General features: G+C 51.3%; 1 protein-coding gene across 2 annotated transcripts in view; it reads right to left on the bottom strand.

Annotated features, from left to right (window-relative positions):
* The window catches only part of CDH11 (cadherin 11), a 134,476-nt gene extending 113,826 nt beyond the window's left edge, over nt 1–20,650 (bottom strand). For both annotated transcript variants that reach the window (XM_037041591.1, XM_037041592.1), the window contains exon 1: nt 20,461–20,650. The gene's annotated coding sequence lies outside the window, so the exon portion shown is untranslated. The remainder of the gene's footprint in view (nt 1–20,460) is intronic.
* Between the last annotated feature and the right edge of the window lie 7,161 nt (nt 20,651–27,811).

Here is a 27,811-nt window from a genome sequence, read left to right as displayed (position 1 = left end):
TATCAATGAGGCTCAAATAAACTCTTATAAATTTTTAAATAAAAATAAAAAAGAGAGCATCTGCCAACAAATTCTCTATCAAGCCCCAGAGCTATAAATGCATCTGTTGGTCAAGGTACAAAAATCTTTCTCTATTTTCCCTTCTTTATATCCTGGCACATTTCACAAAAAAATTTAGGGCAGGAGTCCTCTCTTCAATCAATTCTGTCTCCTACTGCTATTACTGAGGTGGATTTGCAAAGGCCAACGTTATTCTTTCAGGTGTCATTTTAACTGTTTAGTTTGCAAGGATGAAGAGAAAGCTCAAATAGTGTCACCTCCTCAGAGAAGGCTTCCTGGGTCAACTCTCTGTGATGAAACTTCGTTTGTTTCCTGTGTGACAGTGACCCCAACCGGAGACTGTCCTATCCTGGGTGCTCTGCCTCCTCCACCAGAACTCTCTGGGGGTGGCAGAGTCTGTCCCGTTCACTTACAAATCTCTACTGTGTCAACACTGTGGAAAATATCGTAGCCCTTCACCATTGGAAAGGTCCTTAGAAGTCACCAAGGTTTGCTCCGCTATTTCAAAACTATGCAAATAGATGCCCGATGTTTAACTAATAATGACAGAATCCGGATGAGAATTCAGGATGTCTGTCTCCCAGGCCAGTGTCCCTTCCAGGTCACCCAACGACACCCACCTGTGAGCCTGGCACAGAGAGAGGTCAGGAGCCCAGGGAGATAGAGATATGCTGGGCGGACTGACGGGCACCTGCTGTTTGGGCTGTCTTTGGCACTACCCAAGGCCTACCTACGTACAATACCATCTGTATGCAGCTATTTGCACGTCAGCCTTACTATCGACGGGGCAGCTGTCATTACTGGGAGGGACACCTGGAACACTCGGCCACAGCTACATGACCAAGCCCAGACCTCATGCCAGGTGTCCACTCACCTAGTCCACACACGTGTCTCCTGAGTTCTCCTGTAACTCAGCTCAAATTGCAGGCTCTTACCCTTCACTGACCCATTGGCCCGTTGGCCACGGACCCGTTGGCCACGGACCCCATGGTGTCCATCACAAGGCTTTTCCTTAGAGAAAAAGAAATAAATAAAGCAATGCCGTGTGTGACACGATGTCCTGAGCTTTGCAAGAGATGGTTCAAACTTCCATCAGTGACAAAAGCAAAATGCTCCCATTTTCTCGGGCATTCCTGGGAGGACACAGGCCAAAACTTCTCCTCGCATGCTCTACCTGTTCACCATTTATTTCTGAGACCCACAGACCAGTGACCCACTGCCAGGAAGGCAAACGCCACGGGCACAAAGGGAGACGCCCCGTGTGTAGTTAGTAGAGGCACAGAGTGACAGAGGCAGTGGGAACTCAGGGCTTTCGGTGGCTCTGGGCCCAGCCAGCAGCTCTGGTTCACCAGATGGCATCCTTCTATTTGTTGCTCATGTCACCTTGGCTCCTGTGTTAAAGGGACATGGAGAAGTGGGCAGCGGAGGGCTGGGCTGAGACAGGACCCTCTCACTTCCACGACAGTCACTATCCAAGAATCCTGATTACTGAGCCAGACTAACATGCATGGGCCTTTGCTTGAATCTCGCCCCCCTAGAGATGCATCTATAAAGAGAACACATCCGTATGTCTGTCCGTAAATACAGACATGCCACGTCCGTATGTCTGTCCATAAATACATCCGTATGTCTGTCCGTAAATACAGACATGCCACATCTAGTTTCCTGTTCGTGTCCAGGTAACTGTTGAAAGCGCTGTCTCTTCATCAGGTTCTTAGGGAGAAGTTCTCCTGGCATTGGTGTCGGGGGATGTTTTGTCCCCCCAGACATGGACATGGTTCCACTTTGTGGTGGCCACACAGCTCTCGGAGTTCCTCCAGGTGCCCTGGTCACTGGGAAACGGTGCTCCATGTCATAACTTACAGTGCACTTCTCAGTGAAGTCCTCCCCCGCGTCTTTCAGCCTTCCTGTTACCGTCCACCATCGCAATTTCTGTAACGCATCTTTTGTTGAAATCTTAGCACACTGCTGGTATTTCTGAAGGTCACTTCAACTCCTCTCGAGGACGGGAAAGGCCGTAAATAAATGGACAAGTAAATAGGCCACAGTGTTGGCGCCCTTTCCGTGGCCGACCACTGGGAATCCAATCACCTTTCTCCTGGCAGCCTGCCCGGAGCGTCCGCTGAACCCTGACACACAGTATATTCTTTGTTAGGGCAGAGTCTGTCCCACTGTCCGTGCAAGCAGCATACAGGCACAGAACGAGACTTCGAGGTGATTGTCTTTGCTGTGTTACTTAACACTGAAGAGATGGTAGGGTTCTAAATGTGGGCATCACAGCACCGATTAGAACAGAAGGGAAACTGTCTACTTAATTCTATTCTCTTCCCTCCAGACTGTTGGCACCCGGATGATGCTGGTTTCTGTCTGCACGTCTAGTACCTAGCACGGTGTCACAGGAAATAGTACACAGTTTGTTGGATCCTCGGTGCTCGTTAAATATCTACTGTATGCATGTGCGTTTGTAACATATAAACACCTGTATCTATGCATGTGTGTATCTGTATTTCTGTTCACTGCTCAGAGACCTCTCAAGAGAACCTCACCCAACCTACGAGGCAGTGTGTTGTCATCTCTAGTGCAGGTATGTCACAGACACATTCACATGGCTCTACAGGGCAGAGCTGGGCTCTGCGTACAGGCCAGCCCCAGCCCTGGCTCCTTCCCGCCCGCCATAGTGCATCTCAGTGTGGCCACACAGTCAGCCTCAAGACAGAGTCACAACTACTGGCTGTGTACAGAGATGCCCCCCAACGCAGAGAACTGGCAAGACCTAGAGAGCTGGGCATGGCCAAACATATTCTTACACTTTTAAGAGAAACAGTGGGTTCTCCATTACCTTATACTCATGCATGTTTTTTACCTGAGGACAGGCCTTTGGATTTGAGAGAGAGAGGAAGGGAGGGGGAGAGAGACAGGAAGAGAAACGTNAACACCTGTATCTATGCATGTGTGTATCTGTATTTCTGTTCACTGCCCAGAGACCTCTCAAGAGAACCTCACTACAGGCAGTGTGTTGTCATCTCTAGCGCAGGTAGGTCACAGACACATTCACATGGCTCTACAGGGCAGAGCTGGGCTCTGCGTACAGGCCAGCCCCAGCCCTGGCTTCTTCCCGCCCGCCATAGTGCATCTCAGTGTGGCCACACAGTCAGCCTCAAGACAGAGTCACAACTACTGGTTGTGTACAGAGATGCCCCCCAACGCAGAGAACTGGCAAGACCTAGAGAGCTGGGCATGGCCAAACATATTCTTACACTTTTAAGAGAAACAGTGGGTTCTCCATTACCTTATACTCATGCATGTTTTTTACCTGAGGACAGGCCTTTGGATTTGAGAGAGAGAGGAAGGGAGGGGGAGAGAGACAGGAAGAGAAACGTCAATGTGAGAAACCTCAATCAGATGCTTCTCTCATACATGCCTGGACCAGGGACCGAACCCACAGCCTAGGCATGCACCCTGACTGGGAATTGAGCCTGCTACCCTCTGGTTCATGGCGCAATGCTCCAACCAACTGAGCCACCCCAGTCAGGGCTTATTATACTTTTGATGACCAGTGTTGAAGCTTAAGGTCTGAGGGCTACGATGCAAGGAAGGCAGCGAGAAGAGAAATTGGGAGAATAAGGATGAATCTTCAATCTCAGAAGAGAAATGACAGGGGACAACATTGAGACAAAAGCAAAATTAGGAAAGCGGACATACTGTGAGAGTACCGTCAGAAATAAGATACACAGTAACGGGCAGTGGACAGGACATGAGGGCTCGAAGACGGGGCCCCTGGGGTGTGCGTTTCTTTGCTCAGCTGCCTCCGTTTGGATAACTTGGTGGACAGCGATGGCATCCCTGAAAGATGGGATACAGGAGAAGGGCCATATTTAAAGGTTTGCTCAGGTAAGTTTGGAATGCGGCCCGAGAGGTAGCCGGTGTTAATTAAGATGGTAGATGAGGCTATCAAGTTTCCCCATCATCCCTGAGAACAAGTGTAATAGGAGAGATGCCTGGAAGAAAGCACTAAAACTCTCCAACATTTAAGAGAACACGCTGAGGTGAGTGGCCAACGAAGGAAATTAAGAAACAGTGTCTCTTTTCTGAGAAGGAAAAGTATCTTCAGAACAACTGAGAGATGGCGACGTTAAGGAGGTCGGAGGGAGCGGGCAACCGGGGGAATTGCACCAGGGTAAGGCCCTTCCCGATGATATGCAGGGTGGTCGGATGGAGAGTCGCTATGTTTAATGGCCTCGGAGGGGACAATTCCATGCCCTTCCCGGAGAGTGGCACTTCCTCTCAGGGGAGAAAAATCCAGTTTTAGTGGAAGCTGCCTGATCGCAATGAATGTCCCCTAATTCCTTTTTTGTTTTCTAATTGGACTCCTAGAATATGTGAAGTTACATGTGTGGCTCACATATGTGGCTCGTGTTATATAATATGTCTCTTGCACAGCACCAGCTTGGAGAGCTATCGTGCTGAAATTTCAATTATAACCCTGCAGAAGCTCAAAAACAAAGGATTTGGTGGAGAAAATTGAGTTCCTAACATCCTCAGAGCTATGCAAACATAACTCACGCTGAGCGAGAGAGCATTATTTATGTCAGTTTCTTCCCAAGTGACGCAGGAAGGCTTCATAAGCACTGGAAAGCTACTCCCCACCACATCCAGGCGAGGGTTTGGTGTGGAAGGAAGAATCAACAGCTTAGTCAACTTTAGTAGAGGGAATGAAAAGGAACCAATGGGGTGGGAGTCCTTGAACTTGCATCCGAATTCCACCCTGTCACTCACGAGCTGTATAACCCAGAGTAAGACGTGTAAGTTCACTGCACCTCCACTGTCTCGGGGCAGAACAGACATAGTATTGATAATATACCTGTGACTCGCTAAGCACTCACTGGGATCTTTGTAGGCCCCAGTGGGCAAACGAGGAAACTGAGGCATAAAAGCTGGCCACACAGCTGGAACGGGGTGGCAGCGGGACCGGAACCCTGGAGTCCGAACCCCCTGCATCACTGGAGCTGTCGGTCTCTGCTCCACATTCCCGTCAGCCTTTCCCTGTCTTCAAGAGAACTGAAGGAAGCAATGAACTTGAGGCGCATGCCAAGGTCAGTGAGGAAGGGCACGCATGTTTAGTATTATTGTTGTGAAGGCACAACAGAGCATTGGGGAGAGACAGGGTTTAAATCATTTTGTGTCCCATTAGCTTAAAAAAAAAAGCCAGAGTTGGGGGGGGTGCTGAAAGATGAGGAGAAACCTAAGATGACTTTGAAAAATCAGCATATTCGTGGTATTCTGGATCTTGTAAGAATTGTTGAGTGTTTGGGGGAAATGTATTCCAAGGTTAACCTGTGACATATGAGGCCAAAAGAATTCTGGCCTCAGAGATAACTAAGAGGTTTAAAACCACTGTGTACACATTCACTGCAATGAGTGACTAAAGTCTTCTCAGTCCTTCCCCAAACCACGCCGGATTTCCAGGCCCAGCTTTGCAGACCCAGTGGACACTATATTTTTTGTTGAAAGGAAAGCATAAATTTCATAGAGAATGAACTATACACAGTTTTTTTTTTTAATTTGGTTTGGTTTTGTAAGGGTTCCAGCAGGACACAGGGATGAGGCAGAGGCTGAGCCAGACACAGCGGGAGACGAAGGAGTGTGCCCAGCCGGGGTGAGCTGCTGCCAGGACCAGCCCCCCGGGCGCTCCCCAGGGGGTGTCACTGGGTCCAGCAGCCCGGGTGACCTCCATCTACACATCCCCACAGCACAAGGTCACCTCACGGAGCAGCAGTCACACCTCAGTCCTAATCCAGTCCGGCCCCTCAGCACTAGCCATGATCGTTCCCCACAAACTCATTGCATGTTCAGTTCGGTATGAAAATGAAAGTTGCATCGGCACAGTCCCTCCCAGTGGGGTGGCCTCCTCCACGCTCTCCCGTGGCAAACCCAGCCGAGCCTGGGCAGGAGGGACAAGACAGCGGGCAAAGGTGCTGCTTCCCCAAGGGCTCTGCTGTGCAGCCCAGTCGGCCCTGCCCGGGAAGGCATGCTCAGTGGGCCAAGCTGCTACACTCTCCACAGAAGGAAACCATCTTCAGGGAAAAAAAAAAAAAAAAAGATGCTAATTGAATAGCTTCCCATGCAAATGTGAAAACAAGGGAAACAATACTAGAGATAGCATCAATATTTTCAACATTAAGCAAAGATAAGCAATCCTTGAAGGGTGATGCTATTTCCACGCATTTAATCAATTCACATTCCTACCCACAAAGCTTTTCTCACTTGCTTTGTTTTTACAACTGTTAATTTAAATGAGTCAAGAGACAGGTTAGGAAGGCTCTTTGCCAGAACTGCGACTTAAGTTCTGAGTTCCCAAGAGCCTACCGTCAATTTTGTTTTTATTGTCCGAGTAAAAATCTGAACCCCGGGGGGAGATGTTGAGAGAACAGCGCATGCATTCTCTGGGTCAAGTGGGGTGATCAGAACTTCATTTCGGACTTTTTAAACAGCGCGCAGACTTCCTTTCAGATCCCTCCTGTGGGGAAGCCAGTTGCCATTCTAACCCTCGGCCTACCAAAGAGGAAACTTGAACCCAGACAAGGGAAGCAAGCTCCCTCTTGTCCCCCAGTGGGCGGGCTGGCAACAAAGGGATGGGCAGAAGGACGGATCGAATGCCGCGCCCATCTAAATGCTCCAGGAATATTAGAGCAGATAGAGAAGCACAAAGCACAGAGGCCTTGTGGCCTCTGTCTCCTTGAACGAGACCTTGCCAGGCTGGCGTTTGCCGTTACTTTGTTTTGAAGTCCTAGCTTCGGGTAACAAACGTGATCCTCCCAAGGTCCTCTTAAAATCCAATGTGGACGGTTCTCTTGTACCTCAGGACCCTGGGTCCTTGTTAATATGCATCAGAGCTGCAATGCGACTCTCCTTCTACCTTTTACATACGTTGCACAGGCCATGGTGCTGTGCCAGGGGACAGTGCCCACTGATAGACAATGACCGAGTTTACTGATCTTCTCTCAACACTCCCTAGGAACACGCTGTAAACCCAAGGCACAAAATAAATGTTCTGATGTGACACTCGTGGTGACATCTTCAGTTCCTCTCTGCCAGGGCAGGAGAGGAACCAAAATTTCAAGGAAGGACATGGATCTTGGAAACACAACTTCTTTTCTGCCTAACACATCCTTTTAAAATTTAAGTCGCACGTGAGAGAAAACAGAAGACTCATGTCATCTTTACCTCCTCCTAGGTGAAGAGAAAGCCAAAGCCCATTAATGTTGGACGCAACGCTTTCTGGATCTTGCAGGGCCCGAGTTCAAATCCTTTCCAACTGTCCATCCACGTGATACGGGGGCTCCTCTTTTCGGGCAAGGGGATGGCCTCTAGAAAGCTCCATCCTGGGCACGCCATACACTTCACAACGCATCCATCCCCATTTCCTCTTCCAGTCAGTAGCGCATTTCATGAACCTGCCCCTTGAAGCCTCTTAAATCTGCCTTCCCATGCACAGCAGTAAAAAACAGACAATCTCCCTGTTCGCCTCCCCGCCGATCCCTTTGTTAACCGCGCAACACCAGGGAAGGCTGTTTAACTACCCTGAATCCTGGTTTGCATGTTTCATAAATGGGGATAATTATGCAGCTTCTACCTCATTGTGGTTGTGGGGGTGAATTGAGATAATTTGTGGAAAGTGCTGAGCTCAGTATGTGCACGTTGCACAATAAATGCTCAGTACACACAAATCGTTATCATAATAACGAGACCGCCCTCATCCCAGCTTCAGCCTCTGTACCCTCCCTGCCCGTTTCCTTGTTCAAAGTCTCCGCCCCTTTGTATCAGTTCTTCTCCAGGCCGATCCGGAAAGCATCTGATTAAGTATTGAACACATGAATCCCCTGTCCAAGCTCTGCGAAGGCTGCCCAGGACCTAGGGAGTGAAGTTCAAAGCCCTGAATTTGGCGTTGAGCATACTCCCCAGAGTCACAGTCTTGCCACCCTGCAGGCGTATCTTGCCCAGTATCCCATGCAGGCGCATTCTGTTTGGGAAAACGGAGTCTGTACATTCGCATACCGATGATTTTGTCTGCATTCATCTCTAGAGGGCTGAGATGGGATGGTCAGAAAGCACGAAGCCAAGTGATTTGTGGAAGTGGACCTGAGAGCCAGAGCATTTTAGAGCTGGAAAGGACCCAAAAGGCCACTTTACAGATGAGGAAACTGAGGTTAATTGCTTTGCCCACGGCCACATGGCTATTCATCAGCGGTGTCAGGCTGGTCTGCCGAGAGGGAGGGGACCACAGGGCAGCCTAGTTAGGAACATTTGTCAGCAATTGGCCACACACTTGCTGACAGGTGATCTTTCTCCTTGCGTGAGCAAAGAGACGAAAGTTATGCGCCTACCAAGGGAAGAACCCAAGGCGTGCCTCTCTCCGGCGTGCAGGGCGCGGCGGGAATGGAGTGATGGGGACCAGGCAGCTGAAGTGACTCCCCGGGATCCGTCCCTCCGGCTGCATCAGTCCCCTAACGAATGCTCCCAGGTGCACTGCCGAGATTTGCTGAAGTTGAAGATTCTCTGCGATATTTGCAGTGGGAACAGTGATGAGTAAAACACAAGAATCACCAATGCATTACTTTGAAGGCCCGTGTACCCGGCTCTAAGTGCTAAATTGCAATTTTCTCCCTCTAAGATAATAATACTAATAGAGACAGTTCGTTGATATAGTGCCGCTTAGGTTCCAAGAATAACAGTAAGAGGGAAAATGATATTATGTTACAGCTGTGTCTATATGTAAAGCACAGACCGGAGAGAGGCAGTTCAAGAGGGACGTCTGTGGTTACTGAGATATTTGAGGGCAAAGTGCTGTGGACTGCCATTGTTTGCATAAATGAACCCTGATTCTCAATTTGGGTGTGGAATTTAAATACAGTTTTGCTGATACTGTTGATGAAATATTTTATAGAACCTTCAACTATGTTGTTAAATATTTAAAACCTTTACATATGCATGCTTTAATAAGCAGAGGAAGGAAAGTAGGTAACTTCTGACCCAGCCGCCCAGCCCGCCTCGCCCATGTTTGGGCGGTCATCCTTGGTTTGTGGTCTGGGTCTGTGTCCACTGTGACCCACCGGAGAGCATCATGGAGAAATTATAACGCACGGCTCCAGGAATTCAGGGCCGCTGGACAGTGACTGGGACAGGTCTGCGGAAGAGGCTCCATCAATCACAAAATCAAAGCCATTTTACGGTTCCACTACCTGGCCTCTTACACCACTACCGAGTCTCAGAAGTTTGGAAAGCCCGAGCCTCCCCCGAAGGCTTCGCTCACTGGAAAGGTAGGGCTGCTTCCTTTGATGAAGTCAGTAAAGCTGCCTTGGTGCAGAAGGGGGCCCGATGCTGGGAGGGCCTGTCCCTGTCTGTCCTGGGACAGCAGGGGACCCACTGCAGAGGGAGCCTTTTCCTGTGTGTCCTTCCCCGCCCACATTGCTGCCCCAGCTCGCCCAGCTGTCAGCACCGCCAGCTTTTACCTGATCATCCCGTCCTTGGGCCAACCCAGACGCCACACTGCCAGGGTTTGGAATCTGTCCCCTCCAAACACTGGCACGTGACAGGGGGCCGTCTGCCCATTCTTACGGAGGCGTCTTTCATCAATGCCCGGAGAGCTCCTCTGCATGCCAACCTGGCTTCTCCGAGATGTTTGGCTCAGAACCCTCCTTTCCAGTTGGTTACCCTCAGACCAGAATCCAATCTGGACTCTTGTCCCCGCATCTGGCCTTAGCCTGCGCTGGACGTTTTTTGGAATTCTGCATTGGCTTCACAGCCAGTGTCCATGGGCACCTTGGACACACAACCTGCCCTGTGCCTTCCAAGAAACCATCTGCCCATCACTCACCTCGCTGCTGTGTCGTCTGCCGTAGCTGACTGTGGAAACCCCGCCTCCTCCACTGAGCTCTGGCTTAGGGCCCCTGTCCAGCCCAATTCCTGCTCAGCCCCAGCTGGACTCGTCAGTGTTTCAGGAAGACCCCTCTGCTCTAACTCGCACCCCAACACCCAACTACCCGACGGTCATCACTCCACTCAGCACTCGAGAGGAGCTCGAAGGGACACAGCCACACAGCACCGCAGTGGGTGCGGGCTCTCACAACGGTCTTACAAGGATATGCCAGGGATGGGAGTCTTTGGGGTTTCCTCGTTCAAAGCCATGGACACAGACGGCGGGCAGCCCGGTTCTCGCAGAAAGACTAGGAAAGCAGGAGAGGGAGACACCTGGGCCGTCGGAACCACACACCAGGCCTTGCCACAGAGCCAGGCGGGTTCCGAGGGCCAGTGACTGCGGCCGTGCCCAGGTTAGGAACTAGTCCGAGTTAAAACGCCCTGGAAAGGCACGCCACATCGGCGCTCAGCTTCCAGGAGAGGACAGAAGCAGTTCTCCAGCCCTGCCGGCCTCTCGAGTCGAAGGCAGGCCCTTCTTTCTATAGAGAATCTCACCGTGGGGGATTCTCCAAACACAGGAAGGGGCTTCTACGCTGTGCAGCCAAACAAACAAACAAACAAACAACCGAATGACCAACAAGCATGACCAGAACTACGCAGAACACTGTGTTCCAGTGTGGGGTCACACAGAAAGGCGTCTCTGGTGTGCTCAAGCCAGATTCTGCCCCTGACTCTATGCAGATGTTCTGGTTCCGGCCATTGCTTCCTTTGGTTTTTGCCACGCAAGGTTGGTGACCCAGTATACTAACCCGCAGCACAAAGATGAGAGTTATGACAGGTATTCTGGATAACAGACGTAAAAATGTTTAAGGAGACTGGGTCAACGGACTGAACCTGGCGATGGGATGTACAACAGACGATAGTCACAGCCAGTCCATTCCATGCACTTTTAAGCATTTTTATGTATCAGTGTCATTTAATCTCAGAGCCACCCTACAAGGCAGACTCCGTGTTACTGGGAAGCGGGGAGAGAGAGAGATGAAGCAGGCTGCACAGCTGGAAAGGGGCAGACCGGGCTCCGGGGCCACGGACGGTGCCTCCTCATGTCTCATGCGCACAGGGACAGGTGGGGAAATGTGACTTAGCAGCAGCACATAAGGAGAAACAAATAAGCAAATAAAATGTGGAGCATAAGTCCTCGGGGTGATGTGGCTGGCAATAAAAGCTAATGTAATATAGCCTGGGGCGGCAATAAAAGAAGTGTGTAGAAGGGAGTTGATAGTCTGGAGTCTAGCCGACTAGATTTCTGTCTGCAGTCCTTCCGAGGGGGGCTGGAGCGGAAAATAAATGGGGTGTTCACTCTGGAGGTGTTAAGAGCAGAAAGCTTAAACACTGAGTCATGGTGCTGTGCAGGAAGATTGTCTCTCTTCTGCACGACGCCAGAGAAGACGACGACCTTTGGGGAGACAGGCTTCGGCTCAGTCTCAGCAAGCATTTCTACTAGTTGAAGTTCCTGGTGCCTCGGTGGTTAGCGATGGTCCAGTCATCCGCGGCACACAGCAGCCACAACCGGAGCACCGGGATGCATGGGTCTGGGTGGCCTCTAGGGTCCCTACTTACCATGCAGGACTGCAATTCTGTCATTCCGTCCCCAAAGCATTCTTGGCCACTGGACTGGATGGGACTTGTCCTTCCTATGGCCCCGTTTATTGACACCTCCCTTGGCTCCCTTCCTGTGGGCAGCCTGAAGTCACATGGTCAGAACTGATGTGTTCTGTGCTGTGGATACAGTCAGCTTCTCCTGAGGGAAAGCCCTGTGACCTGACCACTCCGAGTGCCCTGCACGCGGCCCTTCATTTAAGCAGATGACAAGGGAAGGGGCCTGGAATTGAGTTCCACCCAAACCTGCCCAAAGACCCTGTGAACCCAGGGGTGGCCAGGTGAGGACACAGCTCTTCCGGCATTATCAATGGAACCTGGAAGGGAGAGGTCAAGGGTAGGTGACTGTTAAGGACACAGCTGAACACCAGGGTTTAATGGAACCCTCTGCAAAACACTGTCAAACGGTGCATCAAAGGACACTGGACTTGCTGACCATTCGTTCCAAACAGACCATTCGTTCCAAATCTCCCCTTCAGGTCTCACAAGGTAACTGCTCATGACACATGGGACACACCTTTACACACACACACACATGCACACATACTTGAGCTGATGAGAATGTTCCAGTAAAAATCAGCCCACAGGTATACGCACTCTAAAACAAACAGACAAACACCTTTTGCACGTACATAGTGGTTGCCTGGAGACTGAGTCCCATTCTCGTCCCATCTGCCCCTAAATTGTCATGGGACTGTAGGAGAGTCATGGCTCCTCCGTGTCCCTGGGAGCCTCACCTCTAAATGGAGGCCGACTGGGATGGCTCATCATTTCGGTTACCGGCTTCAGCTCTCTGATTCCTGAGGATTCTACCTGGCAATGGAGGCCATCCAGCCCTCGTCACAGGAAGTAGTGTGTGCACCTGCCGGGCAGTGGTTATTGTCTGCCGTCGGGAGCCTGATGTAAGAAGCCACATGTTAAAGGGGACGGTGACCCGATGGAATGGAGGCAGACAGGAGCGATGAGGATGGTGAGAGGTCTGGAATGGTAACTGCCCATCGGCTTAGCCGAAGCACAGAACGCCGGGGCGTCCTGACACCGCCGTTAAGTTTGGTTCCAGATGCCTGACTTGGAACCCCAGTTTTGCTGCGGAACCTGGACATGTTCAGTGGTTCTGTTTGTTTTTTTTTTGTCTTTTCTCTGTAAGATGTGAGCAATAATCTCACAGCTCACAGGGCCCCTGTGAGTAAGCCTCATGTGCCACAGAAGGTTCTCAGCACAGTGCCCGAGACTAGCTCATGCTCCACAAACGCTGGGTTTTAACTTTCAGCGGACACCAGTTTTCAAATACGTGTTACACGGAAAAAAGTGATGGGGAGCCGTGACAAAGTGCAACTAGTAGGAGAAAGTTACAAAAGAGGGACCCGTCAGCTCCTGCTTCAAGGGGGAATCTAATGAACAGAGTTCATGTATCACCTCCAGTGTCCCGGGATCCCTGTGGGGTGGTTTGACGGCTGACCTCAGGACATTTAAGATGCTGAAGGATGACCGGCAAACAGGAAACCTGTTGAGAGGAGTCAGACCAGAGATGCCGGAAGCTCCCTTTATGCACAAGATCCGGGATCTTGCGGGGACACTGGGGGTAGCAGCTGCTCAGCTCTCTGACCAGCTGCTCTTCTCCAGAAAGCTGGGGAAGCCCGGGCTTGCGACAGGCATCACACTTTGGAGAAAATGGGTGGAGTCATGGGCTTGGACACCCTGCTGTCCTTCCTCCAGCCTCATGAGCTGAGACCAGCGTCAGTTTCCCTACTTGTCAAACGGAGATGACAGCACCTTCATCGCTGGGTGACTGCACAGGATAAATCAGGTGTCAGGTACAGCACCCAGCACAGAGCAGCCTCCCGGAAAGCTGGCTCTCTCCTCTCCCTGTTTCCAGACAAACACAGGCAGATACTTCCTGTCATTGCAAAGTGTGCTCAGATGACACAGGCCCGCTACAGATGGGACACAGCAGGACAACCTGGAAGGTCCAAGAGCCTTAGACAGCCCAGCCTGTGATATAAGGGAGTGAACACAGTTGGAAAAACCACGGAGGGCTGCGTGGGGCGGAGGGCTGCCATTATTTTCAACACTGCCAAATCACAGCGCTGTTCTGGGGGGGGCCCTGAGGAAGACCACAGACAAGGCAAGCCCTTACTTCTTCCACTGAGGTATCTTCAGGAGCCGAAACTCCTCACTCAACCCCCTTCAAGTCCCAAACTACATTTCCCTGAAAAACAAACAGGAATAGACTTGAAATGGTGATGATCTGTCGAGAGACTAATTATCATTTAAGCTGGTCTGGAATAGCAATGAGTCCCTCTTCAAGGAAAGCAAGCCTGGCGATGACTCTCTCATCACTCACTTAGCAAACGTCCCCAGTAAGACGGCACTTTCAGGTGATGTACCACAGCATCCCATACGAAACGTGGGTGAACCGAGAGGAACCGCCAAGGTGGGAACCTGGGCCTTTTCAAAGGCCATAATTATCTCTAAAATCTCAACGGCCTCTTGAATATTTTCAAGGGTGGAAGGATGGATCACTTACACTTATAATTTTTAAAAGGGCAGGCCCGAATAAGCCATTCATCCTAGTTGGGCGAAGCCTCGCTCTAACAGCAAACGCTCGTGCAGGAGTCCAGCCTCATCGTTCTCAGGAAGAACTGCTACCTGCCAGCGTGAGGCCGTAAAACATAATCCCGGATGCCCGAGCATTTATGGGGTGCTTATCGTGAGCCAGGCATCACACTCACTTCTCATTCTATCTTTACAACAATCCTAGGACATAGGTGTTATTATTAGCTCCATTTTTCCAGGTGTGGTGCTCCATCTGAGAGAAGCCATGCTGCTTATTCTTGGTCATACGCTAGATAGTGGGGCTGGACGGGAGAAGGATCCCAATGCCGGGCAGGGCTGGAACCAGGGGAGTCGGGCAAGCACAAAATGTAAGGAGACACCAAAACAAACAAACAAACCAACCTCGGTGATCAAGAGGAATAATATTGTAACGCCCTATTTTAAAAGTCATGCTGAGTGGGAGAAAATCCAAGAGGAGTAAAATGGACACTTTAAAGAGAGCCAGGGTCGAACTCTGTACTTGTGTGTGTTGGTCTCCTACTCTCCTCACCCCGATCCTGGCTTGTCACCGAAAATTGCTGCCTCTGGGTCTGAACAGCCGGTCCAGGCCTCGGGGACAATGGACACAGGCCTGAGCCCCCAGGATGGGATCCGGGAATCACGTCCCAGAGACCTGGGGCGGGGTTGTGTGTCTGCGCTGCATCGGGCATTGGTGGCAGGCCTGCTGCGCTACCTTCTCCCTGTCTGCCCTCCCTGACGGAGCCCTAGTGAAGGACGGAGAGAGAGCTCCATGCTTTCTTACGCTGAAATCAAGGCGGAGCTCCCCGAACTCCTGTGGCTATATGTCAGGTGATCGTCACATCCGGGAAGAAGCTGAGCCTGAAGCCATCCTCTTTAAGGAAAGTAGAGACGGAACCTCAACTCGCCCTATCATGCCCAGGGCAAAGGACCATGCTGGGAGGATTTCAGACAAATAAGGGAAATCGTGGACGAAGTGAATGAAGACTTTTCTCCATCAGTGACAGCCGGGAAAAGTGGAGAAAAAGGCACTGCTTACTCACGCCCTTTGAGGGACTGCCCAGTGCCAGAAGGCAATAGCTTTGGATCCAGCGTCTCACGTGGTCTAAATGAGACAGACAGACAGACAGACAGGGCCGGAGAGACCAGTATTTGACTTGCCATGGAAACAGCATCATCACTGGGCCTCACTCCTTTTCCTCCCCTTTCCTCCTCCCTCGCTTCTTCTCTCTCACACGCCTGTCTCACGCATCATCCCAGCACGCCCTGTGCTCTGCCTGAGCAGAAACCCTGGCCACAGAGGCTCTGAGGACAACGCTTTATCTCCACAAGAATTCCAAGCTTCGCAGCTGCTGGAGCCCAAGTAAACCATAGAGCAATGAGAAAACTGAAAGTGAACCAGACTGGTGGTAAGCGAGCCCTGGTCCACAAATCACTGTGTCTTACTTCCCCCTGAGTTACTGAATACTCCCTCCCTTAATCTATTCGCATTGATTCCTTCCCGGGGACATTCCAGCACACTCCGAGCTGCAGAGGACGCCTCTGCTGGTTCATGGGGGAGGCACTCAGTTGGGGAAAAAAATGACAAATAAGAATCCACTTAGGACAGTACTTATTTTTAAAATAGAGCTTTCCTCTTAATTATAATATAGCCCTTTTTTCATGCTTCTTGTGAACTTTCATAATGACACTATCAAACAGTAACAAATATAAATTTGTGCAGCCTGAACTATGCAATTTAATCCTAAGCAGTAATTTCCGTATCACTTAGGAGGGGGGAAGTCAAACGATTAAGCTGCATGAGGACCAGTCTTGAATGAAATTGTATTCTCTGCTCAAGTTACGTTCTGTATTCCAGCGTCAAGAATGGTTTAAAGATAATGGGGAATCATTTACGGTTACATTAAAACGCCATGCCCCAAAGTGTTTACCAAAGATCAAACTGTTACTCTTTTTTGCAAATCAGAAACAGCTTTCGGCTGCCTTCAAAACCGCTTGAAAATACAGGCAAGGATACCACAGCAATGTCGCTAACATGTGTCTTCTTTATCCATTCTCTCCCCCTCGGAGTCTGAAACAATGCTCTTTCTAGCGCACACACACACACACAAAAACACCAAAAACCCCCAGCAGCCAGAAAATCACTGCTTCAGTGAGCGTTGACCTTGTTCATCATACAGCCCAGCCCCCATCCATCTTCTGCTCCTTCTCAAGTGAACAGCGTTTTCCAACTTCCAGGCAACTCCAAGGTGGGAAGAAGCGGAGGAAGGTAACGGGACCCGCCGCCTAGAAAGACGCTGATGCTGACAAACTGCTCGAGCAGTAGCCTGAACCACAACTAGATTGAATTCGGTCTCTCCTGAGAGGGCCCGGCAAGGCTGGTGGCAACAAAGCGGCTTTTCATGGTGCCCTCAAAAGCAGATGGGCCCCGAGCAGAAGGTTGGGGAAGGGCGCCATTGCCCTCTAGTGGCCAGAAGTGCAATCTTCCGCGCAGGAGCGCATTCCCACAGCCTCACAAGGCTCTGAATGTCAGGGTAAAATTATAGCAAAAAGATGTCTAATTATGCTCCTTGAGTGTTTTCTTTAGTCCTTCCTGCCCATTGAGGAGGTTGTGGATGGCTATCACAGGAATGCAGACGGAATAGCTGATTCGTTTTCTGACTGGTGCACCAGAACTTGTCCGACTTTCTCCAGCTGTTTTTTTTTTTAAACAGACCTGTTGATGTTCTTCCTCCAGTCAATTAAACCACACATTTATAGAGACCAACGATCTGTACACATTTCAGAGGCAATAACTTTTCCTTGGAAAAGCCGACAACTCACACTGCTTGGTAAATCTAGAATGAGTCTTTTTTGACAAATTAGGCAACTTTCTATGAAACAATAACCAATTTCATAAGGAGGAAAAACATCCCAAACACACGTCAATCTCTCCAATCACTGGCTTGGGCCGCTTACACACTGCTCAGATTTTCTAGGGAGAAAACCATAGGGATCCAGTCATTCTGCAAACTTGACAACTAAAAAAAAAAAAAAAAGGTTTGCTACCTACTTTCAAACTCTGTAAGCCACTGTCCTCCTATTATTATTATTTATTAACTATGCCTATGATCAAAGTGAGAAAATCAATATTGAAAATAAACGAAATGATTATGCTTCTTGAACATCTGTCCACATACAGAGGTGGGCAAAAGTAGGTTGACAGTCACAGACACGCGAAACACCGTTCATAAAAGTACTGTAACCACCATAACCCGCCTGTCTCTTTCTCAGCCAACAGCTGTCAACCTACCTTTGCCCACCCCTGTCCACGGGAGGAAAGCGAGGGAAGACGGAACTCAGATCTGCAGGTCTGTTTAGACGGCTCTGAAAACAGATCTGAATGTCGCAGGCCAACGCTGACGTTCCCTGTCAACGTCACAAGTCACAGACGGTCACAGGCGCGGTTCGGAGACACGCTGCGCGCTGGCACTATAAATCCAGCCCTGGGGTCCTCGTCATGGCGTTCCCCAGCCCAGGGTCCCCAAAGCAGAATCTTTACGAAGCAGCCATGTCGTGCTATTCAGAGTGGAAGAAAAACCACGAAGTACGAAGACGAGAGCACTAAGGGAGCCTGGCCCTGATCTGTATTCCCCCAAATCATGGCACCTCCCTGTAACCCTGTCCCGCCTCCTCGCACAAATAAACAATTAAACATACATGTCCACAGCTACCACCACATAGAGACAATATGAATTCTGGATCGTAGAAAAAAAACGGGAGCCATAACTTTTTTTTTTTTAAACACAAGATTGCATCTTAATTGAAAATAGAATTTAGGATTCTAGTAATTTTACTGTCTGGCATTCTGATAAGAACGTTGAACATAAGGGAAGTTCTGAAGTGCTATCAAGATGGTCCACCGCTTCTACGCAAACTGTTTTAAAAGCCTATTTTTCTAGTCAGCAAGAAGCCCCGTCTGAGTAAATCTGCATGTCTGGGCCTCAACAGATTATTCTATCTGTCCTTCCCACGCACCTCACTTCCCTTCCCGGATGGGTAGGGTCGGGGTGATTTCTTTTTTCCAGCAATGGAACAAAATGGCCAGCTTATGCAGGCTCTGACATAACAATGTAAATAGTAACAGAAATCATTATGGATAATCAAGTGTGGCTGCCAGACATGTTTGAGGCATTCATTTGCAGTGTCTCCAACGCAAGATGTTACGATACTTCTCACTCCAGCAAACTCTCCCTGCCTCCCAGATGCCTTTGCCGGGTCTGCGCGTGACCTCTCCTCACATCCCTTTGTCCTGGGCCGGGTTTCAGAGGTTCGAACTCCAGGGCCCACTGGCCAACTCTAAAACTTCGCATCGGATCTTACCGTTAACAAACTTCAATGACCGGGAGGGGCTTGGGGGCTCTCTGGTACTGGCCACAACTCTGCCCCTTTGTTTCACAACTTTTATTCCTTTGTTCTACTGAAGGAAGGCCAGGCCCCCTGCAGCTGGGGTTGGGCAGTGGTTACTTCTGGGTGCTGATGCCTCTGTGGTATTTGTAGGGAAAAAAATTATCCCGGGATTAATGAAAGGAAGGTCAGCCCCATTCTCTTCTCCTCCTTTCCTAGCACTCAAAACCCAGCCGGGCCCAGGTGCTGATGAGATGCTGGCGGGTCCTGGCTCCTAGGAACTGCCCTCATCCCCATCCCGGGAGAATCCAGACGCCCCGAAACACCATCGACGTCGGCTGCAAGCGTAAGTGATAAAGCAATTGATCCAGCCTCTTGCCAGATTAATTATCCTGGCTTCTCTGTGATTAAACTGAAAACTTACTCCCTGCCTCATTTGAAACCAATAGGAATGATCGGAAAAGGAAAACAAGGGGAGATTTCAGAGCCACACGAACAAGATTTCCTTGGGGGGAAAACGGGAGGGCAGACTTCAGGCAGGTCTACGTTCCCTCACGCGGCAGGGTTTCAGAACAGCCCTCCGCCCCCCACCCCTCAGGGGCGCCCCGTCATCAAGCAGGGATGGCATTATTAAATAATTAAAAGATGCAATTTCTTAACAGCAGAGCAATGGCCCGTGAAATTCCTGCTGCACGATCAGCAAAAGCAACAGGGCTTTTTCTAGCATCCAGAAAACCTTTCACCCGGGAAAGGGAGGCGTGCGGCGGCCCCCTTGCCCCGGCGAGAGCAGGGCCTGGGCGAGAAAGGGATAAGGAGAAGCGACTCAGGGCCCTCCTGGACCCCACTTTCCCTGGGGGACGCTCCTCTTTATAGCGGGCTCTCCCCCACCTCCGCCGGGTGGACGGGTGAAGGGGTGCTTTCCCAGCCGCCCGGCCCATCCTGCCGGCTACTGCGCGCTTCCCACCCTCGGCCCCCAGTTCCCCAACAAAGCCGAGGGAGGGAGGCTGAGCGTGCTGGAGAGGCTTGGGCGCTCCGGAAGGAGGCGCAGGCTTCGGGGAAGGTTTGGTTTGCAAACTTAACGTTGACCCCGTCAGGATTCGCCAACCCCAAGCCAGAGTCCGAGGGTGAACCGCTCACAGACCGCCCGTTGGGCTGGCGGGAGCTGATGAACGGCCCCCGGAGCTGCCCGAGAGACTCCGGCTTGAGGGCTAGAGAGCGCGCCGCAGTCGGCAGCCTGAGCCGCAGTCAGCGGACCCAAACCCAAGCTATTAAAGTGCGGGGGAATCGCGGGCGCGAGCTGGGTTCCTCCGGTTTTCTGGGGCCTCCCCGGCAGTCTAGAACGGAGGGCTGAGCCTTTGGGAGCGTTCAGCGGGGATCCGGGGAAAGGGGTAGGAACCCCGCAGAGTAGGGTCTCGTCGCCGCTTTGGGAAAGAGGCGCAGCGCGGGCGGGCCGGCGGGAGGGCACTGCCCGTGGGTGACTTTCCCCGGGGACCTGACCAGGGGCAGTCGGCGGGTCCGGGGCGCAGCCTTGCATCTCCTTAACCCAGCTGGGGGCAAACCCTCTCTCCCGCTGCCTCGGTGCGGAGTTCAGAGGAGGCCGGAGCAGGGGAAAGAGGCTGGAGCGCACATCTGGCGCCCGTGCCCCCTGCGCTGCCCGCGCCCACGGCTGGCTCCCTTCTCCCTGTTTTTATTTTTAAACAAATCTTCACTTATCTCCGCCCCCCCCCCCCATTTCCTTGGCATTAGTGAAACCTTCTACAGTCAGACCTCATCCCCAGCACATTCTCACCCAGAGCACCCCCCCCCCCACACACACACACACCCCTCCGGCAAGAAGCGAGAGAAAGGCACCGCGGCGCGCCTCACCTGGGGCCCTGGAGGGTGGGCGCGAGCTCGGGCCGTCGGTCCCTAGCGCTGGGCGAGCGCAGCGGTGCCAGCCCGGGTCCCAGTCCGGGTCCCATTCACAAGTCCGCGGCTGCTGCGAGCGGCCCCCGCGGCATCTGCGAGCGACTCTACCCTCGGCTGGCGGCGGCCGCGGAATGAGCCGCGGAGCGCGCTAGTGGCAGGAATGAGAAACCAGGGGGAGGTGGCGGGCGGGGTGGGGGTGGGGGGACAGAGGAGGAGGGAGGCCGCCGCTGGGAGGAAAGGAAAGGGCGGGGGGCGGAGAGGAGCCGAAGCCGAGAGACGCGGTGAGCTGGGCCTAGCGGAGGCTGCGGGGGCCCGACCCCGTCCGCGCCCCTCCCCCTAGGGGCGCCGGAGATGCCAACCCGGGGATTCGTGGCCGCCCCTCCCGCCCGGTGTCGTTGCACTCGGGCTCTTTTGGGGCTGAGACAGAGTCTGGAGCGACTGAAGTTGGGCTCCAGGGACGCACAGCCAATCAGGGAGGGCGGCGGATGGAAGCTGGGGAGAGGGTGGGAGCCCCTTTTCCTCCTTTGCCCAAATCCGCTCCAGCTGGCCAGGCTGGGCTCTTGCCCGGGAGGCCTGGATGGTGGGCTGGGGGAAGCATCGGCCAAGTGGCGGAGGCAGTCGGGAATCGCGCCACCCCACCTTCGGTCAACCCCTCCACGTCGGCTGCTTTCGCTCAGCCTCCGTTCCCAATCCCTGGCAAACTGTGCTTGGGGCGCGGGCGGCGAAACCTGGGGAGGAAGGTTTTGGATTTAGGAAGAGCCACGTCTCTGTTCTCTATTCTCCTCCTCCGCTCCCCCCGCCTCCACTGCCTCGCGTGCGAAGCTGGGTGGAGGGAATGGTTTGGTCTGGATCGGCCCGGGGCTTGCCACCACTGCACCCCAAAACGGTGCCTTGCCCCCCACCCCGCCAGTGGAGTCACTTGTTGCCTCAGGCCCCCAATTGCACACCCGCCAGGGCTGGAGAGTGAGGTTCTGCAGGAGACGGGCCTGAGGGTGCCGTGCCCGTATTCTCCCTCCACCCTCCCCTTTACTCTCCAGAGGGTCCCTCTGGAGCTGGGGCGCCCGGGGCCCGCTTCGTGCCCCGGCGGAGGCGCCGGGAGGAAAGGCTGGCGGGACCGGGGCTTCAGAGTCCTGCCGGGGTTTGGGCGGGGCGCTGGATGTCAGGGGAGCGGAGTTGGGAGGGCACATTCCGCGGTCATGGAGGGCAACAACCGTGACCTGGTGGGGAACACCAGATTAGAGCAAGTTTCTAGGGTGGGGTGGAGGTAAAAAGGAAGGGCGAGGGTGAAAAATGAGGGGTAAAAGCAAAAATGGAATCTCAGGGCGGGAGGGTTGAGGGTCTGGGATGAGGATGGGGAAGGAGGGGAAGGAGTTGCGGGCCCGCGTGAACGATTAGGAGGACGCGGAGGGAGAAGAGGAGGAGGGAGAGGACCCAAGGAGTTAACGGAAAAGGCGAAGAAGGAAGAGAAAGCCTCGGACTGCGCGCCGGGAAAGTAGGGGGTGTCCGAGAGCAGGCCTCAGGCTGGGGGCCACGCCCCGCGAGTCCGCGTGCCCCCAGGGCTTCCCGGGTTTGCGCGCGGCGCAGCCGAGGCGCGCGGGGCCGGGGCGGGGCTATCCGGGTACCGCACCGCGCCCCAACCCCACCCCCGCGGCGCGCCAGAGCTCTTCCCCGCGACGCCGGGATCCCGGAGGCGCCACGAACCCTGCGGAGCCTGCGTCCTGCGCCGAGCGGACGCTCCTCTCGCCCTCCGCGGGGCCGCGGTCTTTAAAGTGCGCTTTGCGCGGCTGGGGAGGGGGCGCTGCGCTTCCAGCGTCCCAGTTCTGTTGGTCCTGTGATTCTCTCCTCCCAAGCAAAGGCCTCCAAGGTGACAGGCCCCTCGGTACCGGGTCCACGTACCTCGCACCCCCGCAGTACACGCGGGTGCGAGGGACTGTGGAGGCCGACGAGGCCGTGCCCCTTTCCCAAGAGCGCAGTGAGTGGGGAGCGGCGCCTGCCCCTTCTACCCCCGCAGGTTGGTCCCTGACCTGACTCCTCCCTCACTGCACCTCACTGCTCCTCCCTCTTTACCCCTTTGGCCTTGTCTTTTCGTCTGCCTTGTCCGTCTGCTCTAAGCCCTAAAACTCGAGTTGTCCGAGGCCACTGCCAAAGGTCTCCAGTCACTCTGACGGAGCCTAGCGGTGGTACCGAGGAGCTGTGACCGCAGTCTCCCCCTCGAAATAAGTGTCAGGGGAGAGAGGCCCCCTCCTCCCTCAGAGATACTTGGATTTCTGTCCTTGGTTAGCTACTAACTGTTGTATGGCTTTTCTCTTCTTCCCCACGTGGGTGTAAAGGGAATGTGAAGCCGCGGTCACTCTAATTACACGTGCGCACAGGTGTGCGGGATCTGTGACGGTTAGGACTTGGCTCACGGCCCACGAAGAAGCTTCCTGAATTCCGTTCGGGAAGCAGGTCCAAGGATGAGCCTGTGTGATCTGACATTGGTTGCAATTTGCCCTTTGACTTTCTGGCCATCTTTTCAGAGTTCATCCAATGACAGCAGTTATTTTTGTTGGTTGGGGTTTTGGGTTTTTGTTTTGTTTTGTTGTGATTTGATCGCTTGGTAGGTTTCCATCTACACTGCACGCGTGAATCAGAGGCGCCCAACAGTGGTCGGTCTGCCTTTGCACAGCCCAGCTGTTCAGAGCCTGGGGGTCTTCTCAAGAACCCTGAAAACGCATATCCACACAAAGACATGCACCTAAATGTTCATAGCAACATTATTTATAATAGCCCAAATCTGGAAAGAAGCCAAATGTCTATCAGCTAGTGAATGGACGAACAGAATGTGGTACATCCATGTGATGGAGTAGTATTCGCCATTAAAAAGAAAAGAAGTACTTACTACACATGTGACATAATGCATGGACCTTAAAATAATGTGTTAAAAAGCCAGGTGCAAAACCACATATCGTGTGATTCTACTTATTTAAAATGTCCAGGAAAGGCAAGTTTATGGAGACAGAAAGCAGATCAGTGGTGGTTCTGGCTACAGGTATGGACAGGAATTGATTACAAATGGGTATGTAGGAACTTTGTTGAGTGAGGAAAATGTTCTAACGTTTTCTACAGTGGTGATGGTTGTACAGATCTATACAGGCACTAAAAAATGATGGAATCGTAACAAAAAAAAGCAGAAAGAATATCTTTTTACACCTTTATTCTCAGGTTACTATGACCTGTAGCTGAGCCGCGGGGGGGGGAAAACTTCTTGCAAGGCAGTTTTAAAGAGAGAAAAATGTTTTAAAAAAGAGAGAGCGCGTTTTAGTTTTTTGGAAAGATAACTATACTTCTATTCAGCAAGTTCTATTTTGATGACTGTTTTTGCAGAGTCTTGTAAGTGTTAAAGCGAGTTCATTCCCCCCTTCCGACTGATTAATTCCTGGGAACTAGAGTTAGGCATTCCAGTTCGTGACATTTTAAACACACCTACACATCGACACAGTACAAAGTGCACATTTCAGAGGGGATTTTTTTTTTATGACTATGTTAGGATCTGTCTTAGAAATCCGTATCAAGCACTTGGGCGGAGTCCTGTGTGATTATAGTTTAGATTAAAAAAGGAAAAGGGGGGGGGAGAACCCACTGACAGCTTCAATTAAAAGATTCAGTTCATCCAGGCAGCCAAAAGTTTGGGTGTTTCTCTTAACTTGCCTCACCTTTCTTTCACCTTCTACTTCCCGGGAGGAAGCCTGGGTTCGAGGTCCCTCTGGAGTCAGGATTAAACAGTCCCTTCTGCTTCCTGCTGGTTCCAACCAAGACAAAGATGAGGCCAAGACAGGCTTTTTCTTGTCCTTGTCCTTGTTGGCACTGGGCTGATCATTTCCTGTTGGTTCCTTCATCAAAGGTAGCAGGCTCTCAAGCCTTTGAAGTGCCTGTCCCCAGCCTCTGGAGATGACCAGAGCCTGCTGAGTCCGTTCCTTGTTGCCGCTTAGAAGCTCCAGGCTCCCTCAGGCCTTCTCAAAGCGCCGGGCTCTGGGGGCCTCCTTTGGTAATTGGTATAAAAAGACAGGCAGGATCCAAGCTGGGAGATGGTTGTATCACCATACGGAGAACATTGAGAATGAGGGGACGGGATGTCATTTTTGAACCAGACATTCGAGATAGAGCTTCCCGCCGCTGGCTCTGTAGAGAGAAGTGGGAAGATCACCGGCCTTTGAGCTGGGTCTCAGTCCTGGCTCTGCCCCTTAGTAGCTGTGTGACTGGGGGCAGAGGCTTTATCTCCAGGAAATTCAGTTTCTAGTTCTGGAAAATGGGGATTATCATATGTGCCTGCACTGTTGCAAGGAATAAACGGGCTCACATACCTAAAGCAATAGGCCCTGTGCTTCGGACGGTCGCTCAATAAGTGAAATTTATTAATTACTATCATTAATTATGAGGTCTGATTATTATCACACCTTGAATGATCTCAGCAAGAAAGGAGTCATGTTATAATTATGAATGATAATAATGATGGGGATTAATCTTATCTTAACTGGTGTTAGTAGTAAAACCTGTGGTCAGGAATATTATAGCAGTTGAAAGTATACAGGGTCCGGAAGGGCTGTTCAGGGTCAAACTGGGGGCAAGGGCCCTGGGTTCGTGTCCTAGACTTGCCACAAACTCATTGAGTCACCTTAGACACCTTGTTTTCTTTCTCTGAGCTTCAGGTGTCCCACTCTAAGTGAGAGTTTACCTACGATAAGTTCTGGGGAGGATCCTTCTGGAGTCAAATTCCGGAGCTTTTATGTCCTGCTCTTTATTGAAACGAAAGCATCACATAGATGCAATTCTCCTTTCCGCCACTTGGAGCAGTCAGTCAGTCATCTCAAGCCCCGACTCCCTGCATCCTGTCTCTGAAACATACCCTTTTCAACTCTGTCTGTAGCGCGTCTTTTTGTCTTTCCCTTTCACCTAGACTGTCAGTTCCCCAAGACAACAATATACACAGTGATACCCATCTGGTGTTCGTACATCCGTCCCCCCAGTACCTGGTGTATTAAACACAGAAGTCCAATAAGTATATTTAATTGATCATTTTAAGTAATAAATGTTCTGATTAAGTTAAGGACAAGTATATCAGTCACGTATCACCCCAATAATATTAGGCTAGGAATGACCTCAGCACTAAGTGGCTTAAAATAACAATGATTTCCTCTGTAAAACCCACCACTGTATCTGTGGGTTGCTGAGGCTGCCTGGTCTAGATGGGGCCGGGCGGGGCCAACTCAGCTCACCCTCCTGTGAGCCTCATCCTCCTCCTGGGACCACCTTGGGCATAGTCTCACAACAGTGCTAACTGCACACGCGATTAAGCAGAAATAACCACAGCCCCGTGAGGTGCAGGTTTAGAACTGGAAGCTTCTTACCTTATTTTGCTGGCCCAAACACACCAATCGGCCAGATTGAAAGTTAGGGGGTAGAGAAATATAATCTGGTTTTCTGTTTGTTTGTTTGTTTGTTTGGTGAAAAATACCTTAGAGTTGCACGGGAAAGGGTGTGACTACAGGGAAGAGTAAAGATCCTGGGCCATTAACACACTCTGCACACTTTCCACTCTCCACCAGGCCTCCATTCTCTGGGTCATCTTGGGTTGTCAGGCCCCACGGGTTCCATCCCATGATCATGGATACAATATTCTGGAGCACTGGAGGAGACAGAGCACCAGCAGGCAATTCAGTCTCACACTAAACCGGTATGAGATGCTCTTCCTTCACCGTGAGGTTCCACTTGGAAAGGAAGAAAGCAAGAAGAAATCATCAAGTAACAATGTCAATCACCAGTTTGTAGCTAAAGCTGGGGATTATCAAAACATTCCTTCAAAGTATGCATTATTATTTCTGTTTTACAGATGACAACATTGAGACAACAGGCAAAGTGCATGCACTGTCCAGTGTCATTCAATTGGGAAGTATTAGAGCTGGGATCCCAGCCTATTTCACAGGTTGCCCCACTAGCCTGCTTTTCAGCGGAGAAGCTCGCACAACACGTTCTAGTCTTGATCTGATGGGGGTTGGGTGGGGGCATGGGAAAGGAAGCATGCCGGTCCCTACACCCAAGACAGGGCATCCGTCAGATCTTTAGGCACGGTGCCTGGAAAGCAACAGGTACACAATGTATGTTTGTGGAAGGGTAAAAGATGAGAGTGTGAAAGGAAGGAAGGGAGAGGGAGAGAACGTCACTAGAAGCAGCGAAGGTAGGAAAGGAAGGACGATGTAATAGAGAAGACATAAGCAATGTTGATGTCTTTGGATAAACCGTCTCTCTCCGTGGTGAGCAGGGATCTCTGGATTCTGAGCGTCCTGCATTCCCTGCCCCTCCTGGTGCGAAGAGCAGTTGGCCCACGCAGGCCTCTGTGCCACACTCACCTCCTTGCTGTCGTTCAAGCACAAGGGTGCCTCAGCTTCCGAGCCTTTGCGTTGGCTTTTTCCTCTGCCTCAAGCAGCCTGCCCCTAGTCTTTCTTAAAGGCTTTTCCCTCATTTTGCTTATTTAACGGGGACTCCCCTGGTTCTCCCCCCATCAGCAGAAGCACCCATTCCACACTCCAATCCTCTGCAGCCCATCACTGTCTATCCCCTTAGACGTCTATATTCATGTTCATAAGACACACGGGGGTGGGCAAACGTAGGTTTACAGTTGTGAGTATGCAGAGCGGTTTATTCTTGTATTATTGATTATTGTACTACTTATATTCTTAGCCTACTTTTGCCCACCCCTGAATATCTACTTGAAATTGTATTGCGTATTTTTACTTCCCTATTTTTACTGGTCATCTCGCTCCACCAGGGTACCGGTTTCAGGAGAGCAAGAGCAAAGCACATCACCTCTCCTGTTCACTCCTGCACCTTGAGCATCTAATACAGAGCCAGGCACATGGTAAGTACTCAGCAAATATTTGTACAGTGAATACATGAATGATAGATGCACAAAAGAGGCAAATGGAATGAATGCATCCTAAAGCCAAAAGCAGACGGATCGTCCGCGTGAATCTAAACACGGTCCAGTGTCCCTTGTTCACAAAGCGCATTTGATGATGCCAGTTATCCACATCTTAAAAATGATGGCTCACCTTCCAAAGATTCCATCTGACAGCTAGTTAAAGCAGATACCTTCTATCAGCCTTTTAAAAATGTAATCCAATTTACAAAATTGGGGTATGCAAACAGCTTTTCCGGAACACACACGTTTCCCGAAATGAATTGCAGGTATGCCCAATGACTGCTGTGCTTCTGGTTTCTAATTCTGGTTTGTTTGTTGTCTGGACTGAGGGGTTCGCTTATTAAAACGCTT

Source organism: Sturnira hondurensis, unplaced genomic scaffold (assembly GCF_014824575.4).
Source record: "Sturnira hondurensis isolate 20B ecotype Veracruz unplaced genomic scaffold, ASM1482457v3 Scaffold0003090, whole genome shotgun sequence".
NCBI lineage: Eukaryota > Metazoa > Chordata > Mammalia > Chiroptera > Phyllostomidae > Sturnira > Sturnira hondurensis.
Note: the sequence above shows the minus strand (reverse complement) of the source record. Positions and strands in the feature narration are given on the sequence as shown.